Below are 22,130 nucleotides of genomic sequence, written 5' to 3'. Positions count from 1 at the left end.
AAAGGGCAAAAGTTGAAATCGCTGAACTTAGCTCACATTTCTCAGGAATCTATCGCTACAGTGCCTAGACTTGGTAATAAATCAGACAACTGTGATCAGCAAACATACTGGCTTTATCATCTAATAAGAGACTATTGTGATATGCTGTGCTATTATTAAACAGTTACTTGAACTTTGCCTCATGGAAAAAAATAAAAACATCCTGTTATATAATATTATTAAGTCTTCAGGCTTTATGGCAGAACTGTTTTTCCTCTTTGCACCCTTAGAATTATGACTGATTTGTGGCTACATATTGAGTCACCAGCTGAATCATGGGTAGGACCAGTGATTATGACCTGAATTCAGTAATAAGGTACATGGACTGGACATGGCATCCTTTATCTTCCCCTAATAGTAAGTTGTTAAAGACAATTTACTAAAACAGAAATACTTATTACATGTACCTAGGGTATACTCAGAGTATGGAGTGGCAAAGAATATTCAATCTATATGCTTAGAGTTCTAAGATAAAATACAGAGACTTGGCAATTTAATGCCAGTTTGTGAATAGGGAAATGGAAAACCATGGAGAGTAATGGACTGCAAAAGTTTAAGATAGTAAGAGTAACATCAGGGCAGAAGGTAGTAGAGGGATCTTGAATATCATTCTAATGTTCTTTATTACCATTCTGAGATACTTGTAATTTTCACGGAGAATACAGGGAGTTAAAAATAGCAAAGCAAAGGGAAAGTATGAGCCAAGATAACGCAGAGATTAAATCCCACCAACTTCTTTCATAAATCTTCAGTATTTCCACAGTCCCTACTGAATGGATACTTTAGCCAAGCATTCAACTACTTCTATGATCAGCAAACATACAGGCTTTCTTTTCCTTTTTTTATGTGTTTAAAAAGTATTTCCTACTTCTTGAGTTGGAAGAACTTCAGGCAAAGTGATTGCCTGTCTATTTTCTATATATATCCCACACCTTTAAGGGCCTCAGAATCTTTCTTTGTGCTCTACTTTAGAAACCCCCATCCCCGCTTTTCCACTTGCTCAAATCCTGATCATTTTCCAAAACTTGACATAATAAGCTGCTATCTCTGAATTTCCTCATCTCTAAGGTCTCAAAGCAAATTATTTATGCAAATATTATGGTTTTATAACTAGCTACCTACCTATCATTGTAAAGCAGTTTTCCCAACCAGTGATTTAAAATATTCAGGCATTAACAGTGATAAAGATAGTAAATGTGTTTGTTTTGACTTCAGTTTTAAAATCAATTTGAAATATAACTGCTTAAAATAGAAAGTAACAGTCTGAGATCTTAAAGGCTATTAAATGAATACACATTCAATTTATCAACACTGAACACTGCCAGCTTTAAAAAGTTTTAAACCCTAATTTTAAACTACCATTATTCTTATTTTTTAAAAACCTATTATGTAAATGATTGATTAAAGACATAGATAAACCTAAGCGTATTGAAAACCACAGGTAAAAGTAGAAGTAAAAAATTTGTGTATCTGCGGATTTGCACCAACACCATCTTTATCAGATGTGAAAATTGCATTCAGTTGATTCACATTCCAATGAAGCAGAAAGAGTTGTGTCTAGCAATTGAAGATCAATAACCAGTGTAAGGTCCAGATGTAGAATCTAGTTTGACATGTTCAAGGAAGGGCAGTATGGTTTGAGCAGAGTGTGTGAAGTGGAACATACTAAGAGTTAAAGATAGAAGAGAGGTCAATGGCCAGCCATGTGAGGTCTTTTAGATACTGAATCTTTCATGATATGTTTTACTTTTGAACCTTTTGTTAGGATGCTTTGAAGACAGTGTCCATTTTAATATTTATCTCTCTTAAAGATCTACTTAATAATGTTATCTTAGATTTTGGTACATGAAGAAGTTTGATAATTTCTGAAGGACTGCTAAGTTTTCTTTTATGATAAGAACTTTGAAACACATGCCAGTTCCCTGTGGTCCTGGCTGCCAGGAGACACCAACCTTGGGCTTGAGTGAACTAACATTCCTCAGCGAAGGTTTGGGGGCACATCCATCTCCACTCCTTTACAGTTTTTTTCTTTATTTGTTACATGTCTTTGTTGATTTTCTGTTGTTTATTGTTTTAAATACCTTTTGGAAATAGGTATAGTTTCTAAAAAATCAATAAAGCCAGCACATTTGTCTGTCAGATCTTTCTTTCTAAAACTATGATTCATATGAAATTTATTTACTAAATAGTGTTAGTGTCTAGAGACTATGGATTACATTAAATGATTAAGCTCTTAATTCCATCAGACAAATATGTATGCTAAGTATGATAAAATAAGATTTAAATTTACAGGGAAGTAAAGCCACATACACAATACAATGGGAGGTCAATTCAGGGAGAGCTTTTGCTGGCTAAGGGGAATTAAAGAAAAAAATCACAGAGAGGAGATGCTTTCACTGAATCTCAAGGGAAGACTACTGCAGAATATGGTAATATTTACTGCACACAACAATACTAAAGGGTGTCATTCATATTGTATATGTGATAATATATGTATAATATATGTGACAATATATACATATATATGGCAATTTTCTTGTAGAGTGCAGCAAAGTATCTTACAGAAGTGGTTCCTTTCACTTACATAAAGTAACCACATAGGCTAATAATAGAACTAAAGTAATTTTTAAGCATGGATGTATCCATTAATTCCAATTTAATTTGTCTGGGATGCAAAATGAACATGTTATGTTTTTTAAAGCTTTCAATGTACATACCATTTTAAGGATCACTGAATTTGGAGAGTAACATTTAGGTGGAGAATTGAAAAGCTAGGTAGAGGAAATATTTGAAGCAGTGAAAGGTCAGAATGCAGAGACCATTTCATTGAAGAGCAGGAACAGAAATGACTGAAAACCTTCAGTACTGGTCCGAAGAGTTTAAACTCCATTCTCTAGGCAATGGGTGCTATTAATGTTTTATTTAAAATAAATAAATCATAAAATAAAATTTTTGTTTTAGAAAGATTACTCTGAAAGCAGTGGGAAGGATAAATGAGAGGGGATTAATTCTGCATGCAGGAAAATCAATTAGGAGACCATGGCAAAGGTTTAAGGTAGGTAGTGATCGACACCTGATTTTTTGGTAGAGGTGGTAAAAATGAAACACAGGAGACCAATGGAAAGTATATGGTGAAGTTAAAGTTGTTAGGAATCAGAAGATGAGTGGGTTTATGGGGAACAGCTTCAGGCTGGGTGACAGAAAGTATGATGATATAATCTTACAGAGATTAAGAACACAGACTGAGAGATAGGGAAGCGGAGATGTGTTCAAGGCAGCATGGTAGAGATGTCCACAGACAGTTGACATGCAATTGTATCACAGTGAGTCAATTACAACACAGTGTTTACGAATTTACTTAAGACCTGGAGTCATGGAGATCTGAGCCCAAATCTGGATACTTGGGGCACTGTAACAGTGAAGTAAGTTACCTAACCCTACTAAACCTCCATTTAAATTTATAAAATGATAAATATTAGTTTTATATCCAGAACTTAGAAAAATTAAACAAGTTAATACCCATTACTAGTGTATAGAGAATTCTCAAAAATGTTAACTAAATTCACTGTTAGGATGGAATTTAGGGGTAAAAAATAGATTTGGGGATTAACTGCAAAGGTGCTAAATTGAGTTCATAGAGTATGAAACATCACCAAGGAAAAGAAGATACAGGAATAAAAGAGAAAGGACCTAGACCTTAGTAGATACCTATACTTAGAATGCAGAAAGAGCAAAGGGAACCCAAAAATGGATAGGGAAAGGATAATCAAGAATGTGGGTATCTAATCTTTATGTGAAAAATATACGCAGAAACAGAGGAATCATCTCTGAAGTATGTTCTAAGGGCTAGAAGTCTTGATTCTGGAGCTTTGTTAGAATGTTTTGGTAGATCAGGATTATTCTATTTAATTTTCCCTTGTTTCTCTTGAAAAAACAGAGCTACATGCACCAGACAGTTTTGTACAAATGCTCACCAAGGAAGTACATATGAATTATTAGCTGGTTATCATGTGATAACATCAAAACCAACTTTTATCAACAAACAGTTCTGTAGCATGTAGGTTATAATTACAACAAACCAATGCTCTGTGTCTGATTTAAAAAACCAGTGGGACATCTGCTTGGCTGCTACTGTAATTGGCTACCAGCCTGTTGTTTTGTTGTGCTGGTAGAAGGACTTTATGTCCTTTGGATATTATTTGCTTTTGGTCCAGAGGGACCTGAGTTTCCATTAGATTACAAGCTCTATACACATAGCCAGATGTATGCAAGACTCTTGCACAATTTCTCTGAGTCACTTTAAAGTCTCCTTTTGTTACTGGATTCATTCAGTTTCCTTTGCTCCTTCCTCTGTGAGAATTAACCCTCTCCCTGGACTTGCAGTCTCCAAGGTGTCACTTGGTGTGTTGTGACCCTCTTAGCCATAGCCTGTGAAAACTTCCTATGAAACTGAACAAAAAAGATACATTGACGTTGCAGTCTGAGTGTTCACTCCTGTTCACAGTGTACTCAATTCCACCCACGCACTCATTTACGCAACCTTTCGTGCCACCCATTCGTTCATTTATACAACCTTTCATTCAACCTTTCAGCAGCAGCTGTGCGCCAGTCAGTGAGCTTGATGCATTCTCATATGTTATGAGAAGAGTCAGTGTTTCTGTTTGAGTACAGCATGATTTCTAGAATAGCTTCCATCTAAAGAGTTCCTCAATTAGGGGCAAATGTAAATGTAAGGAAGACAAGCATTATTTAAGAAATCTTCTTGTAGTTGATGATGAAATCTTCATAAACTGAGATAAATGAGGATAAATTTTGAAGGAATATTACAGTGATAAGCTGAGAGGTCAGAGAGTCTTTCCTGAGATAGATAGGTGTCCTTACATAATATGTACATGTATAGATACATACATGAACATTCAATATCCATGTGTATCATATATATACACACCTACACATATATAAATAAACGCATACTGTATATACATATACATACATACACACACATATATAATATATATACATTTAAATATATATGTATATTAGGGAAGCCTCTCTGACCTTTCAGCTTAGTTTACCACAATAAAACTTTGATTATTTATCCCACCCTATGCTAATACACTATGATTTGTTAAATAGTATTATCTCCCTTCACTAAACAGTAAAATACTTCAGAGCACAAACGTTAGCCCTTTACTCACCATTTTTCCCCAAAGGAGTAGCACAAGACTGTACACATAAACAGAATCTCAGTATGTTTTGCCATTGGATGAATAAATGATTAAATGATCACCCATCCACCTTACGAGGGAAGAATGCCAGTTTGGGGCTGTAATAGTTCATGTAAATTCTGACAAGGCTTTCACAATTAATGAAGATGACCTTGGAAAGGAGGAAAAAATAAGGGTACACAATTTACCAGTAATTTTAGATTTTAAAGACTTAAAAGTATGACTCCATTAGATCATTTTTAGTAGTATAGATTTCAGTCAATCTTCATTACTTCTGAATAACAAACATACAGCTTTGAGAGGAAAAACTTTACCTTAAGCTGATGTTTGATAAAAGGGGATTTCACACATGTATAGATTTGAGATCAAGTTAAGCAGGGATTAATTGTAAGCATTTGTCACAATTTTCCTGCAGGAAGATGTTCCTTATGAAGAATGTCCTTAGGTGAAATTATTTATTCTAGGCTAACATGGGAAAGCAAACAGACAAACAGAAACCCTGGAAAGAAGAGTATGTTAATAAAATCAGTTACAAATTAGCCCCCTAAATGTCTTTGAGATCCTAAATATACATTTTAAGCAAGCATAATAACCCAAGGGCCTTTTCCAAATGTGTTTTTCCTAAAAAGAAGTTAGCAAGGTTAACATGTTGAAGCACCATGAATATTCTCATTGTTTTCAAGTGTGTACAAGGATTGAAGCCAAAATTTCCCGACAAGGCCACAGACTATGCCTTTCCTGTCAGTGTTCCAGAGCCAGGGACTGAAGAACAGTTTACTGTTAACGCTTGCACAATGGACAGGAATATAAATGAAGGGGCAGGTCTTTGATTTAAAGTCTGAATTTTTCTGAAGGGGATTTTTTTTTAAAACATTGTATTATTGATTTAGAAGGCCTAAACAAAATCAGCACGACATAGGACTTAAGGATGAAGTCAGTGCTGTTGATGATACTTGATGAAGCACCCTGGATGGTGCTGGTTGGATGAAGAAGAAATATCTGAAACAAGGCGAGCCCTCCCAGGGCATCAGGGAAATAGGATGTGGGTGAGGTGCGGGGGAGACAGAAAACAGGAGTGTGACTGCTGTCACTATGCAGGATGCTTCGGGTGTGGACAGATTAATTTGATTGCTGTTCTGAGAAAAGGTTTTCACATAGAAATGGGACATTTCACAATAATTTCTTGTGAGGGACATTCTGTTGATAGCTGGCAACAGGATTGTTCGTTCAGCTTTCATGCCTGAAAGTTTATAGCACTCACTGTGCAACAAAAACTGGGTGAGATTTTGATTATGTCTAGTTTTAATACTTTAGGTTCACAAACACTTGGAAGACAACCACTTTGGGGTGAAAAAGTCCTAGATTTAATTAATATCCTGTGATGAAAAGTTTAATTTTGAAGACAGTTGTTGAAGAAAATCTCTGATGATCCTCTGGTTGAAGGGGGTCAGAGGTCTTGCCCCAGTTAGTTACCCCAGTGCCACAGTCTATTCTTCCCTCTCCCTCACCACCCACCCTTCACAAATCAGTGCCCCGCAGGGAGTGAACAACTGAATGCTAATGAGTACGTACTTCATAGGCAGGAAATTCCAGATTTCCTATTCTTATTCATAGGACATAATTCATATTTAAAGACGATGGGGCTTAGAGTGTCCCATTTGCTGATGCTTACTGAGATTCCTAGAACATATGTGCGATCCTGAGTTCACTGAATTTATAGTTTGTCTTTTCACTTCTTAGATAAAACATTTTGTTTAACAAGTCCCAAGTTCAAGGAATGGAAACACTTTTTACACACATGGAATACTTTTGTTCTGTAATTAAAAAGGTCACATTCTATGATAGTCGAGAATAGGGTCTTCCCTCTCATGCAGAAATTTCTCGTATTGACCACCTGACCTCAGCAGCTGACTGCCTGCCACCTGGATGTCACTCTTCTCCTACTGCCAAACGTGATGTTAGTGGCCAAGAAGTGGCCATCGGCACTGGGCCTCCAGGCTCTGGTAGGTCAAACTCTGCTTTTGCAAAGAGACAAGGACAAGCTGAAAAAAGTAAATGCAAGAGATGAGAAATAGCTAGCGTTGTGCCTTTACAGATCTTCTATCTTTTTTCCCTGTGTTAGGGACATAATGCTTCTGGGGATTTCCTGGTGTCATAGCAATACTCCATAGGGACCATTTCGGTATTTTCCCTAATTTGGTAGAAAAAAAAGTTAAAGAAACCTTTAAATTACTCCTAGGATGGCTAATCTGACACAGATACAGTGTGGATGAAACTCTTTTTAACCTGTAGCTATATTTTAGGATGGGAAAGAGACACGCTTGCTGTCAAAACTGAGTCAGACTCTCATCTGAACTGCTTATTAGCCACGTGTCCATTGCCAGTATTTATCCTCAGGTGTTTCAGTTTCCTTTCCGACACTCATTGAACCTAAAAATATTAACTTGATTTGAAAGGATATTTTGAGATTAGGAAAAAAGAATAAGATTATATGATACCTACTTAGCAAAGTGCCAAGCATGTAGACAGTGCTCAATATGTGGGACCTTTTACCAAGATATGAAAATACTAGTTTTGGTCATTTGAAAACACAGTCATTCTCCTTTCTGGGATGATAGGTAATACTGGTTACAGATCAGCTTCATTTAGAAAGTGATTACTCCAAAATCTATCATTTTTCTTTAATACCATTCTGTAAAAAACACTGAAAACAGTACTTGAAGATCTCAGGAAAGCAGCATGACCTTTCCAGTTGCTCTGTTCACTTTGGTTTAATATAGTATTACAGAGTCTTAATATATGAATCCTGGAGAGTGATTTATTGTTAGAAATCTTGCCATTATAGCTTTAGAGTAATAACTTTAATCATAGAGTCTGCTCAGGCTGAGGGTAGAGCCTTATTCATATGCTTACTAACAGTACTAAGCAAAATTCAGTTTAAATCAACTGCATTATACAATTATACCAGAAGATTAACTTCAATCAAAGCACCCTGGCAGTATATTGACATTTTCTGCCTTATTCATTGAGGCAAACAAAAAAAGGACCAAATTACTACTTATACCATAGGAGAAAAAAAACACTAGAAAGCTTACCAAAGAAATAGTCATATTTCAAGGACTCAAGTGCAAAATTTAAAAAAAAAAAGTTTGTTGAATAAATACGTAATATTCACTATTACGTTTCTTTCATACTTAAGGAAAATTTGAACCTCACTCTGTACTATCACAACAAATGCTAATTTTGGAGAGAAACAAATTGATTATTAATGATCGATTATCTTAATTTCCATGTTTCATAAGTCAAGCAGCTATCTGTGAAGGAGCAAAACAGGTTTTAACAGGAAACAGATTAAGGGTTTTATTTTCCTCAACAGAGGCACAAAATGAGCGAGATTTTTCAAGTTAACTTTCATTTCATCTGGCTCAAGTGTCACGGATCTATATTTATCTGGGTTTAGGCATGCAACCCAAGTGCTGCAAGTTTCAGGGTGTCAGTGGCTTTCAGATGTCAGGACAACGTCAAAGACAGATGACTGATCAAGACCCTGTTCCTCATTTCTGAGTTCTCAGCTGCTGTGCTGTGGAAATCATGTGTTTATTTTCTGCATCTTCTCCTTCTGCACTCTGTGCTTCCAATTTTAAGATCCTGCATCGGGGCAAGCAAGCTCCTCTAGAAGTTGGTGAGCAGAATTATTTTTGTTTAGGGGTGTGGCTATAAATGTCTTTGTAGTTGACGGACTATCAGCTAGTAAATATTCATAATTATTATTTCTAACTCTTGAAGAAGTTCAGTACTATCTGGTATAATAATTTTCTGTGATGCTTCTTTTAACAGATTTATAAGCTTTCAACTGAATGGACTGAACAGATTTTTAACACTTAAGTTTTCCAGTTCCACTAGTCTCCAAATTCATCCCATGAAATTTCCATTTGCACATGTTTATACCTTTTACTTAGTATTGAAAAACTTAATTATTTTAAAAAGTAAAATTTTAGTGGAAAATGTTATTCCTTCAAATTTTCTAAGTTGATCTGGCATGTCCTAATCGAAACTGATTTCTTATTTAAATTTTTGTTTACCTTCTTTTAAAAATATTACTCTTTGGAAAAGGGTACTTGAAAATTCTGACCAATTCGATTTTTCCCTTCCAAATTGAAAAAAAACTTTTTTTTTAATGATAATAGAATTTGAATGACCTTTGATTATGGGACCTGAAAATGTTTTAGGGTGTGTTGTCAAGACTGACAAGTATACTTAAGAAATAATTTAAAAGGCTCAATTCTCAAACTGATTACTAGGGAAAAAAATCCATGCATAAAATTATTGATCATTAGTGATCATAGAAATTGTATAGACAGTGGGTACCTGATATCTTATTTTGAGGGGAGAGGATTTTGTTCCATAGTTGAATTTTTGTTGCATAGTGTGTTTCATAATATGGCTATATAAGATCAGGAAATACTGCAAAGAGTGACAGAGTAATGACTTATTCAGACAGGAAACTTAAGGATATACTTATTTAGAGATTAGTTGCTGATATTGAAAAAAAAAAGCAGTTCTGTATGCTATGCTACAAAGTGTAGGAATGAATTGGATAGATTTTTCTCTACCTTTAAAGAAGATCACTTCCTTTTATTCTTGGCAATGGTTGCTTGGAGCTGTGCTGAATTCAAGGGGAAGCATTTTGGGCTGATACTTAAAGTGTTAACTTCTCCTTCACTTCCTGCACAAGAACTCAGAACTCAAGTGGGATCTGGATCAGATGAAGAAAAACAGGCAACCCGTCTTGTTCTCAGGTATCCCTGACTAAATAAAAGTGGGATTTGTAGGGCAATATATGAGACTCCTGCCATCCTGACCCAAGGGGAAAGGAGAAATATTTTTGAATGATCACAACATAAACACTAATTATTTGGAATTAGATCCTTTTGTAAAGGACAATGACTACTTTGCAATGAACTATTCTGAGAGTTTCAGAAAGAAAGCAAACACCTGAGGATAATAAAACAATTTTCACCTGGGAAAAAAGATAAGCTTCTGAACTCAGAAGAATCACTGCTAGGCAAAAAAAAAAAAAAAAAAAAAGAAAAAAGAAAAAAAGGCTTTAGAGTGCTAACAAATCAGTGGCAAAGGCTAGATAAGACTGCAGAGTGGACCAGTTAAATGGAAGAACATGTTTTTCCTAGAGCAAAGAAATACTCAATAATAGAATGCTGTTGATGTGACTATGGCTGATTTTGCTGTTAGCACAGATTGCTGATTAGGATGACCAACGGATTTAATATTCTTTGGATTTATAAACTAAGCTTCACAGTTGAATTCTTTGGAAAAAATTTCACAAAATTTTGAAATTACAAGGGAATGTTTTAAAATGAATGAAAAGGAAAAAGTTTTTTGTTGGTCAGTTGTTTATACGTTTTTGATGGCTTTTTGGATGAAAACTGTGAGGTGTGTCACCACTTTACTACAACATAAAGGGAGGGATCTGGAGTGAGGGGTGGGGAGGTGCCAGAGGACAGTGACGCCGTTTCTTAATCAGTTATTGGAACCTGAACTAGTGCCTAATCCAGAGTGATTCTCTCAATCACAATGAATTGTTTATCAGGAAAAGGAAATAGTCTAAAACTAGCTTAAGTGCACAGAGAATATAAAAAGAAATATAGCTTTACTGTTGTGCATGTTTTATGTTGAAGTACAGACACTAGCTAAGCAGCCGACAGTCAGTGTGCATGCCACTGCTTCCTCACTGAGCTCTCCAGCGGTTTCTTGAGGGAGAAAGGTCAGGTGAATTCTGTTTTGTATCTTCTGACAAATTTAGCTGGGTGGAGAATAAATAACACTTTAAAATAGGTGCTTGGTGGTACACTGTTAAATAGTTTAAGATGTTTTGAAACATACCCAGAGACCTTTGTCCCACAAACACAATCATGTGAAGGCGGAAATGACAGAAAATTGGCGAACGTTATGGAGGGGACAGAGCAGACTGCTTGGCTACAAACACCAAGGACTCCAGAGTGTGTTCAAATAGAAAAGCGTTGTTCGTGCCCTTCAGTGCTTGTGAAGTTTAAGAGTTTTTAAAATATTAGTTTTACCTCTTAATGTTTTTTCTTATTAAATCTTCCAAACTTAAATCTCACATTTCTCCCATTTTAATCTATAAGGAATCAAAAGGGGTATTAGTAGTCATGAGAACACATTCCAATTGAAAGTCATCTGGAAGCCCCCTCTGGTCCGTGCGGGACGTCCTCATCACTCTGGCTGAAGCATAATGGGTGCCGCTGTAAGGAGTCTTTCTCATGTGTCACTCTAGAAAGTTTTATAAGTAAAGTAATAAAAGTTAACTCAGCACAGTGGTCCCACAGCATGGACCCTAAGCATGGTATCTTCTCAGAGCAGGCATCTATTTTTGTAAGTGGGATCTTTTCTACTCATCCTCTTACTTTCAGCCTGAACTCTAAAAGAGCAGAAACCTATTTTGGTTGAATGTGTGATGGAGTCACTGTCTTTCAGACTCACTTACTCATTGGTACATTTGTTAAATATTTATGGGCACTTACTGTCAGACACTGTTGTATACTCCAGAGAACATGATTAGAAATCATATTGTGCTGGACATTTATAAGAATCCAAGGTCTTTTATTTTTCTTTTTCTGGTGATTGTTCTGAATTTTGTCTATATGGAATGAAACCTTTTTGTAAAAGTTGAAAAACTTAGGTTAGTAAGTGATGAAGACATAGGTTGAATTTTGGGTGTACCATCCCCACCACTGCAGCCAGACAGACTCTTTCATGAGCCATCATTCTCCTGAAGAAAATAGGCCAAACAAGGGAATTAAAAATAATGCTATATTTACAGGAAGAGTAGAAGGAAGATACTGGGCAGAGCTGCTTCCCTCATCCACTCTTAGCTTCTTGCCATTGCCTTTCCAAATGCATACTGGACTCTAAATTCTGCTTAACTAACAAGCAGTATGTGGAAATCCCTCCAGAATAACTATGCTGTGCACTCTAAGCCTATCTAAGTCAGATAGCTTCCCCTAAATTTATTTCTTGTTGAACTATTTTTGTATGAAATTGTAGCTTAATTTGGGGGGAGGAAGACCTCTAGTTTCCATGGAAACTTCTAGTCTCTATGAGCTGCCTCCTTTTAAGAGCTGCTTGGTCAAAAGTTATATCCAAACAGACACGTAGACAACAGTTAGAGGGCAGGAGAACATGAGCTGTGATAAGGGCGATAACCAGTAGTAAGGGCTCTGTTTACAGACCTTTGCTGTTGTGAAGCATCTCCACTTCCTGCTGGGCTGTAAACTCCCTGAAGACAGGGGTCACTTGGGGTCATTTGTAACTTAGTGTCAGCAGTACCCAGTTTCTGACACATGGTGAGCACCCAATAGATAGACTGTATCCATGTATTCAAAAATATTATGGCTAAATATTCTCTAACCCCAAATGTTTACCCTCCAGTGAGGTCTATGAGCAAAACTTTAAGAATTTTTAGTCATTTAATACAGTTTAAAATTGATTTTTCCCATCTCTTACACTTAACACTTTTAAAAATATCCAAATAGACATAAGCCTCTACCATAAGGTAATACATAGATGTTTATAGCTTTTTGAATAAGAAATTCTCAGGTAGGTATTTTCATGGAAATATTACCACCAGCAGCACCACCCCTGCCATTCTTAAAAATTCATTATGAAATTTAATAGAGAAAGATTCTGTATTTCATATTACACTCAGTATTTACATTCAGACATGGATAATTTCTCAGTGAGTCAAGTCCATGAAGCTCATCTGTCTCACCTAATGCCACTGAGTCTACACGCAAGGCTCAGAGGTGCTTGCTTCTGTGTTCAGGCTGTTAGATGTCTACACTACGTGTACCTAGTTTTTGGAGAAAGTCATTCCACTCTGGGTCCACTGGTCATCTTTAAGATTGCTAAAAAGCAAAGTAGAGATTTTGATTTCTCCACTTTTTACTTTATGGGAATCCATGGTATGTATAGTAGTTGTTCTTTGCTAACTTAATCACACATACTTCCACAACCCTTCCTGGGGCTGGACAGGGTGGCCAGTGTGTGGTAGAGGGGCAGGCGTCACACCTATTTTCTTCCTCACTTCACTGGTCAGAGTTCCTTCATGGCCTCAGTGGGAGCCTCTTTGCCTTCAGTTATCCAAACTTCTGTGTTTTGCATTCTTATACTGCAGTCCTATTACAATAGTTCAGTGAAATTCTGCATTTTACCAGATGAAGTCAGGAAAAACAGGATTAGGCAAGGAGAAAAGTAAATTCTAGTATTAAGAGGCAAACAGAAAGGAAGCTTACTCTAATGACTCCCACTTTATTCTCTACCCCATTAACATTCCTCTTGAGTTTTCAACATGCCATTTTGTTTTCACTCTAAAATCTCCCATGCAGAACTCTGTACATAGTAACAGCAAGAGCATTTCTGAAGCTGAAATCCTGTAGAATAAATAAAAGCAGCTGAATCAATCTGAATTGTCTTTTGTGAAAAGAAAACTTAGTTTATAACTGTTTACCGTGGTAGGGCAGCAGCTATGAAGCTTGGCTTTTTTTTCCCGAGGTTTAAGGCTGGAAGTCAACTTTCAGTGGGTATCCCAATGTTCACATTTGTTCATAGAAAAAGCTGCAAACAATAGAAGTGGGAATAGTTCTTGGCACACTTGTAAACCAAGATTCACTGATTTTTACAAGTGAGGACTCTCAGGCCCATAGAAGTTAAGTGAGCTTTTATGCCCTGGGGTAGCCATTGGATTACCATTTTTCAGTTTCCTGTTTTGCAGTTTTTCTAGGCTCCCCCTGATATCATCATCTACTATGTGGTGTTTTCTATTTTTATAGTTTCAGCTATAACCTGCATGTTGAAGACATCCCAAATCTACTTTTCATGACCCCAGTCTCTTTGGGCTTTAGACTCATCTGTCTACGTACCTGCTGGTCGAATTCTACATGTGGATGCTCATCGTCTTGAGTTTGAAGTGTCTACCCTCTTTCAACACACAGCCTTATTGCTGTGTTTATTCACCTTGTGTGTTTTATGCTCAAAATGAAGTTGTAAACAACCCCAAGAGAGATAGGCCTCTGACTATGCCTGAAGCTATTCTAGTGTTCAGTCAAATGTGTGCACCTATGTGTACTCTGCAAACATTATTTGTACAGATAAGATGGATTAAATTATCATAGCTAATTATAACCTACTAGTGCCCTCAAGGTACTCTGATAATAATTATGCAAAATGCCTAGTATTTAATGAGAGGTACTATAAATTATTGGTGGAGATACACTCCCTACAGCTAGACTGAAAAGCTGTGAATCTTGGGATCTGCCACTTTCCAGCTCTGTCACCTTGGGCAAGGTAGTACACATCTTCTTGCCTCTGCTTCTTTGTTAAATAAGGATAATTAAAATACCTTCCTCATGGGTCAGTTGTTCAAAATAAACAAATGACTATATGTAAAACACTTAACGCAGGTACTTTGCACATAAGTGCCAGAGGAGGGTTAACTATGATTAATTCTCACAATTGTTTTTAAATGGTCAGTGTTACCCTCATGTAAGAATGAGTGAACAGACTCAGAGATTAAGAAACTGGCCCAGGAGTTAGTGAAATGCTAGCGAGAACTATCTTCTCCCAAATCTAGTCCTATTATTTCCTCTCTGTTCTTCCCTTCATCTCGTTAGTCTGAGCCTGAAACCTAGGACTTATTCTTGGCTTCTTCCCCCTCTACTAAGCGAATTATTACTCACCAAGGCTCAGCTGTTCATGCCTTTTAAATAACTTCTCATCTCTATTAAATGTAGCTGAAATCTTTCCCAACTTCATCCCCAACCACTGCATTAGTTCAGACCATATAATTTCCTGCCTAGATTATTTCAAAAGACTTTCTCTTGCCTTCCTTCCAGTTTATTTTTCCATGTTACACTAGACTCTTTCTCCTCTAAGTCCTTCCCTACAACCCCTGAGCGCCTGGCTCTCCGTTGCTTTCAAGAGAAAGTCTGAGTGAATGATTTCCTAGGTGTTCAGGCATGACCTTCAGTCTGGTATATTATGCATTATATTAGGGCTCTGTGATGTCATCTGGTCCTGTCGTTCCAATGTCCTGTCTTGTCTTTCCAAAACTCATAGATTGGACCAAGCTACTTCCATTTCCCCAGTTGTATGATTTCTTACTCATCTGTACTTTGGGAGAATGCCTTTAATCCCTTTGCTCTCTCCTTACCTTGTTTACCTGGAACTGTGTTCTATATCAGGTAAGCTATCACTTTCTCCACCAGCTGTCCTTTCACATCCTTCCGGGATCCATCATTTTTCTCCCCACCTGGGTGTACATGTCACGATGTACCTTAACTGTTTACAGATCTGTCTTACTAGCCAAGCTGAAAGCTACTCGAGGGAAAACATCAGGTTTCTGTTTTGCTGATTCTCTCATTTTATCCCAATTAAAAGTCCAAAGAATGCTTAAGGAATTTATTTCATTCTTGGGAGGGCTATAGATTAATGAAACATTTGCCAGGGGCATTGGAGGAATAAAAGCATAAATGAAAAACAAAGTGAATGGTTCAAACTATTATAGGAAAGTACTTTCAAAAGTAACCTGAAATTTTCAAAAAGGTGAGTTTGCTAGGGGAAATGATTCAGTATGAGAACCAGTGAAAATAACTGCAGGAAGACTGGAGCAGGAATTTGCCTGCCTTTTGGGTTGTGATCTGGTTGGTGGTGAAGGGAGCCAGATCAGAACTCGGTTCAGGTTGCAGGCGTGACTGCCCAGCAGCTGCCTTCTATGTAGGCAAGAGGTTGAGGGCAAGATAAGATTCGGGGAGGACATGCACTGTGATGAGTAAGCCAAGTTCAGAGTCTAGTCTACTTTTAAATTCGTCCTTTCAGAAAACAAGGCCTGGCAAGTGAGTGCTGAAAACTAGAGAGTAAGAAGTAATACCTCATAGCACTGAGCTCAGTTTTAACAGCTGTTTAAATCAGACTAGATTTAGCTTAGTAGAGCTCAAAAAATTGGGGTGCATGAGAATAAGCAAGTATGTTTGTGTGATCAGACCATTCAGGATGGCTGCTCTCTTGCTCTCTGTACATCCCCTGTTGGACCAGTCCCTGCTTCACCTACACTTGACACACGTGACTGGCCTTCCCTCTTAATCATAGAGCCTAATCAACGGATGCCTACGTACTTGCTCTCTGTACATCCCCTGTTGGACCAGTCCCTGCTTCACCTACACTTGACACACGTGACTGGCCTTCCCTCTTAATCATAGAGCCTAATCAACGGATGCCTACGTACTTGCCCGGCTCCAGCTTGTGATTGCTCTAATCTTTAGATCAGAATATCTTCATGAAGACAGCTTATCAGAAGGTCAGTGAGGGCATGCTCCTCTGCTGGTTTCTCTAGTAACCGATGAGCCAACCTGATGTCAGTTCTCCCTATAACTGGTAACCTCTCTGCCCTCCACCTGCTCCATCACCCCGACCCCAGGAGCGAATACTGCGGCCATGTCCTGCCCAGCCGCTGCCGCACTCGGTGGGGAGTCGCTCCAGGACCTTGCTTCAGAGGCGAAGATCCCCCATCCATTAAACCATTGATGTCTCCGTCACTAACTCTGGGCTCTTCCTTCAGTCTTAAGGCTGAGCAAGTACAGGGCTTGCAGGCCTGTGGTGTGCAGCCCAACGATGCTTAACTCAGTACTCATGGTGCCTGCTTTTAAGAAACTCATTGTTGTCATACTGGTGTAATTATCTTCATCATGTTCGTTATTACTCTTACAGTTTTCCTCATCTACATTTGTACCCTGTTCTTCCCACCTCACTGATTACTTAAAATTTTAGTCCCATCTAAATAGTGTTTGTCTTAATCCCTTCTAAGACGTAGTTTAAAATTCACGTACAGTTGTCTTGATAGCCCTTTACTGAAAGGATCGTTAGTTCCCAATTGATGCTATGCTATCCCTACGTGCTCCTTTATAGATATGAGAGCCGTATAATATCTTCAATGTAGTGGCTGAGACTTGGTGATTTAGACTTAAAATTCTCTTCAAGCCACTTCTGAAATGAGGCTTTAAGCTCCTCGATGTTTCATGGTGATGATCTGTGGCTCCCTGTGCCCGGGCTTGTGTTCCCATCCCTGTAGGAGCTTTCGCTCCGTACTTGAAACAGCTACTCTAACCTCAAAATCTTTGCCCAGTGTCATTTTGCACACCTCCTAACAATCTCTCCGCTTCCTGGCCACTATGTCATCTTCTTATTTAACTTGTCTGAAGTTCCATCACTCTTCTCCAAAATTCTGGGAGATTATACTACCAACTACATCAGAGCCTCCTGATAACACTGGCCCGAGCCAAGCTTTATAGCTGCCTTATTACTGTCCATGCCTTTCAGTAGGAGAGCACCGGGACACCTGTAGTTGAAAAAGTTGAGTTCATTGCTTCCTGCAAAGAGGGAGATGTGTACCGTCGGGAACCGAGGGTGACTGGGTCAGAAGGTCTTAAAAAGAATCTTTCAGAGATTTTGAACTCTGGTTGATTTGGGGAAGGGGTTTAAGGAAGTAGAGTGTTGCTCTGAACTGAATGTTGTCAGGAAGCAGAGTAACTTTTCAACTTGGTGTCTTATTAAATCTTATCTAGGAAGAGGGAAGATGAGACTGGCTTGGTAATGGCTCATATTAGCTGGGAAAGGGGGACATGTGGTGTCTGTGACTGAGACAGTGTTCATAATTGGTCTGTGTTCAGACATGATTACACAGCATCTTGCTTTTATCTTGAGTCCTCCTGACTGTAGAGTGCCCTTGTCTAGAGCTGATGTTCTGTGAAATTGTTTATGCTCAACAAGAGGAAACCAAGTCCAGGCTGTGAGAACCAGGCCAGCGTCCAGAAACAACACGACCTGGCAGATAGCACCGGGCCAGGTCCTGGATCTCGGGGGCTGTTTTCTCTTTCTCATATTAAAATGCTTTGCTACTTCAGTGATTAAACCTACTTGCATGAAATCCACTTTGCACTGCTTTGGCGATAAGATTCCAGTGGAGTTTCTTTGTAATTTCCTTGCTAAGCCCTCTGGTAGGGTCAGCACATTGGGTATTTGGATAAACACATTTAGTCCTCTTATGCTAGCAGTTTGATAGTGATTAATAGGAATCATAAGAGGAGATTAATCTGTGTATAATAACTATAAAGTGCACAAATTGTTTAGGGAATTGATTAGTTTTGTTGAACTTATACCATAAAAACAAATTTGTTATGTAAACAAAAAATACATGCCATTGGCAGACAGGAGATAAACAGAATAAAATTTTAATTTTATTTAGCAAAATTAACTTGTGAAGAAATTAAGGGGCCTTTCCACTTACTATATAGAAAAAGAGCTTAAAAATCAGAGATGATAGAACCTTGGAATTGGAAATTATCACAAATCAGCATATCTCTGGAAACATATATCTAAGCCAAACTCATATAAATATGGTTAAAACATATATGCCACACTTTCTACTTAGACATTATAAGTGCCTCCTAAAGTAAGTGAGATAACACTTCCCTTTTTTACATTAATAAACTATCATTATCATAAGTTTTGCTGAAAGAAATCTAGTAAGTGATTGAAGTTTATGATTGAATAATATTCAACATTTAAGCAATGTATCGATTTTAAATGAGTAGAAACATTGACAAATGTCCCAGCTTACGGTTTTCTTCATAACTTGTTATAAGTCTGTAGAGAAGGTGTTGGGGTGGAGCCCGTCTAGGGAGAGGAGGAGATAAGGCAAAGCTTGATTCTGTAGTTCACACATGGAAAAAATCTTTTGATAATGTGATATTTAGACTGTTGTTAAATGTACCACTTTCTTTGACTTATATACATGTGCTTTTTAAACATGAGCTGTATACTAAGTTCAAGGATTTAGTCCCATACATAAGGTTGAGTTTCTTCATCTCTGAGTTCTTTTGATTGATCTTAAAGTCAATACAAAAGAAATACTTGTTTTCCAACTCTGCTTTTATTTATCATACCATCTTGTTCATAAAGAGAAGCTGTTTTGATTGGACGTCACAGAGTGTGCCCTTTAGTTACCTTTTAAGAGATGATCTAAACAAAGAAAGATGCTCATTTTTTCACTTTCTCCTCGAGGTTTACCCTTTTGCATGAGCCTGTTTTATGCGAGTCAGAAATTGTGATTAACTGAACAGGAAGCTGAGATTCAGAAGTTAAAATTCCAGTTAAACTTTCAATTAAACAATGAAGCTTAAATCTTTTTAAAGATTGCAGATACCTGTCATGGGCCTCAATGGGCATTTATTCAAGCCTCTTGCAGCCAGTGGAAGCAAGAAGGGTCACTGTATCTCAGTGGTTACATAACTAAATTACAGCAGAGTCCAGGTAACTGATTTAGTTCTTTGTTAACAATAATAAAAAGGAATGATACTAATAAATATCCATTGGTTACTTGGGAAATTAGTATTCTTGGAGTCTGTTCTTCTCTGTTGTACATAGGGTCAAATTGTGTAATGTGCTTTTGGATTTGTGTATTCTTTAATACTACCGTCAGGAAGTTTTCTACAGATGAACTTTTATTACTACTTTTGGGGATGGTCAAAGGCATATTTTGGGTGCCCATTTTAGGTACCTATTTGAAATGAAAACAAAAGAGGATTAGAGTCAATCAGTTTCCTTACCTGAAATATTCCTGCACTTGTGTGTTTCTGCAAAATCTTTACACATCACAGATAGTCTTAAAATATTTGTGGGAATGACGCCAAAATAAAGTGGTAGCTTTCTCTTTTTTGCTTACATCTAATCCTTGTTTCTCAGAGCATATCAGACTAGGGGGCAAACAGTGGTGTTTGTTTTTAATTGAAAAAACCACCCAGATGATTTCTGGGGGAGTCTCCCTGTTTTCCACTGTCTTTAGGCCTAGATTCTCTTTTTCTCTTTATCCTATATGTCTTTAAACTGTCAATGCATTGACATTTTACACACCTACTGGCCAAACAAGATAATTTATAAAAATGTTCAACAAAAAGCAGGTTCATGTAATCATTTTGTTCATTGCTCCTTCCTGACAAGGCCCAGTTACTGACTGTAGACTGTGTAAATCAGATGACCCATGTTTCTTGCTTATTGTGCTGTGACCTTTCGCAGCAGAGCCCTCCATCTCCTGACCTGTGATCCCCACCCTCACCCACTAAGTCTCTCACTCAACTCCCATGATGCTGAGCGCCACCCTGGTTGCACAAACCCCAGCCTGGAATGTGAAGTGGGGAAAGTGAGAAATTAGGAGGTTAAGTACTTCCCAACAGCAACTGAAGGCTGTGGGTGTCCTTGTTATCTGCTCTGCTGTTTGTATAGCAAATACTAGATTGGCCATTTCTACCAGAGCCAATATGAAAGAAGCGTGAGGTCCCTCAGCTCCTTTGGCCTTGAGGGCTTTGTCTCTGCTTGTACAGGGATTGTTACTGCACTTCTTACCCAGCTGTCATTACTTTCCCTCTTTCTACTCCTGCTGTTATGCTCCAGGGCACCATCAAAAAAAAAAAGCTTAGCAAGAATATTTCTCCCACTCATGATGATGGCTGTCAGGACTTGCTTTTCACTTTTAATTACAGCCCTCTTTGCCATGACTGCTACTATCAGCTGTAAGCATTTTCCAGCTAATCCAAACTCTTGTCTAAAGTGAGTCCACCTTCTCCTCATTATGCTGAATGCAAGTCTTAGTGCACAGCTGTGTCTCTTTCCATTGTTATTTTTATTAGTCTTCTATGCTGACTCTCATCCCAATTTACTGCTTTTAATATGACCCTTTAAAAGCGAAACCTCTTATCCTGTCACTTCCCCTATTTACAATTACTTAAAGATTCTATTCTGCTTACAGAATAACCTTCAAGCTCCTTAGAATATTTCGCAAGGGGCTTCAGCATCTGGTCTCCACCCATTTTTCTTCTTGCCACTGCCCTAAAAATCAATCTTTGTGGTTTTCCCAGTACATCATTCTGTCCTGCCTCTGAATTTCTGCCTGCTATTCTTTCTGCTTAAACTGACCTTTCTCCTTCTTGTGTGATTAGGAAAATGTCTGCTATCCTTTGAAGCCCTTCCACTATTTTATAGTCTATTTCCTCTCAACAAAACCACAGCTCATTAAAGACTCTATGTTATTCATCTTAGTATCCCAGGGCCAAGTTCAAAATCTGGATATAGGTGATGGTCAGTAACTGTTCAAATGAATAAATTAGTTTCTGAACACCTTTCTTCTCTTTTAACCTTAAGCTTGGAATGTCTTTATTTCTACTTTTTATAATTTATCCCAAAAAGACTTAGTGAGGAAGCTTCATGAGGAGTTTTTCCTAATAGTAGTTCCCAAATAGAAAAACTAGAGGTTACATGGCATTGGGTAGATTTGAGTTCAAGTGTTATTAACTACTTCGTACTGGTTTTGTGACCTTGAATAAATTATGTTAACTTCTTAGTGACTTGGAATCCCCAAGTTGTAAAATGGGTGCAGAAGTATCTTAGGGTTAAAATTTTAAAGCCACTCTATATATGAACAATTTGGAACTCTTGTCTCCTCATCTGAAAAATAAATCATTTAGATTAAATGAATTTTAATATCACTTTCAGATTTCAGAATTGGGGGACATGAACTTGGTCCCTGTTCTCTTATTCTCTGTGACATTAAAATAATATCTAACATCACATCTCTGCTTCTTTGCTAAAATGATTTTTCAGATTTATCAGATTTATCAAATGATAAATCATCTGATTTATAAAGAATCTTCCTGTGCTAGGTTTATTTGATTATCTATTATCTGAATCTATGCTTCTGTTTCCTTCCTTTTTTAATGAATA

General features: G+C 37.6%; 1 protein-coding gene across 5 annotated transcripts in view; it reads left to right on the top strand.

Annotated features, from left to right (window-relative positions):
- LOC102530127 (CD36 molecule (CD36 blood group)) overlaps positions 1-22,130 on the top strand; it is a 282,980-nt gene that overhangs the window by 201,276 nt on the left and 59,574 nt on the right. Inside the window, exon 1 of one of the 5 annotated variants that reach the window (XM_072965135.1) lies at positions 8,786-8,949. The exons of 3 other annotated variants lie outside the window; for them this stretch is intronic. The gene's annotated coding sequence lies outside the window, so the exon portion shown is untranslated. Of the gene's footprint in view, positions 1-8,785; positions 8,950-10,047; positions 10,067-22,130 lie in introns of those variants that run through there. One more of the 5 variants, XM_072965142.1, reaches the window with a different exon arrangement.

Source organism: Vicugna pacos, chromosome 7 (assembly GCF_048564905.1).
Source record: "Vicugna pacos chromosome 7, VicPac4, whole genome shotgun sequence".
Taxonomy (NCBI): domain Eukaryota; kingdom Metazoa; phylum Chordata; class Mammalia; order Artiodactyla; family Camelidae; genus Vicugna; species Vicugna pacos.
Note: the sequence above shows the minus strand (reverse complement) of the source record. Positions and strands in the feature narration are given on the sequence as shown.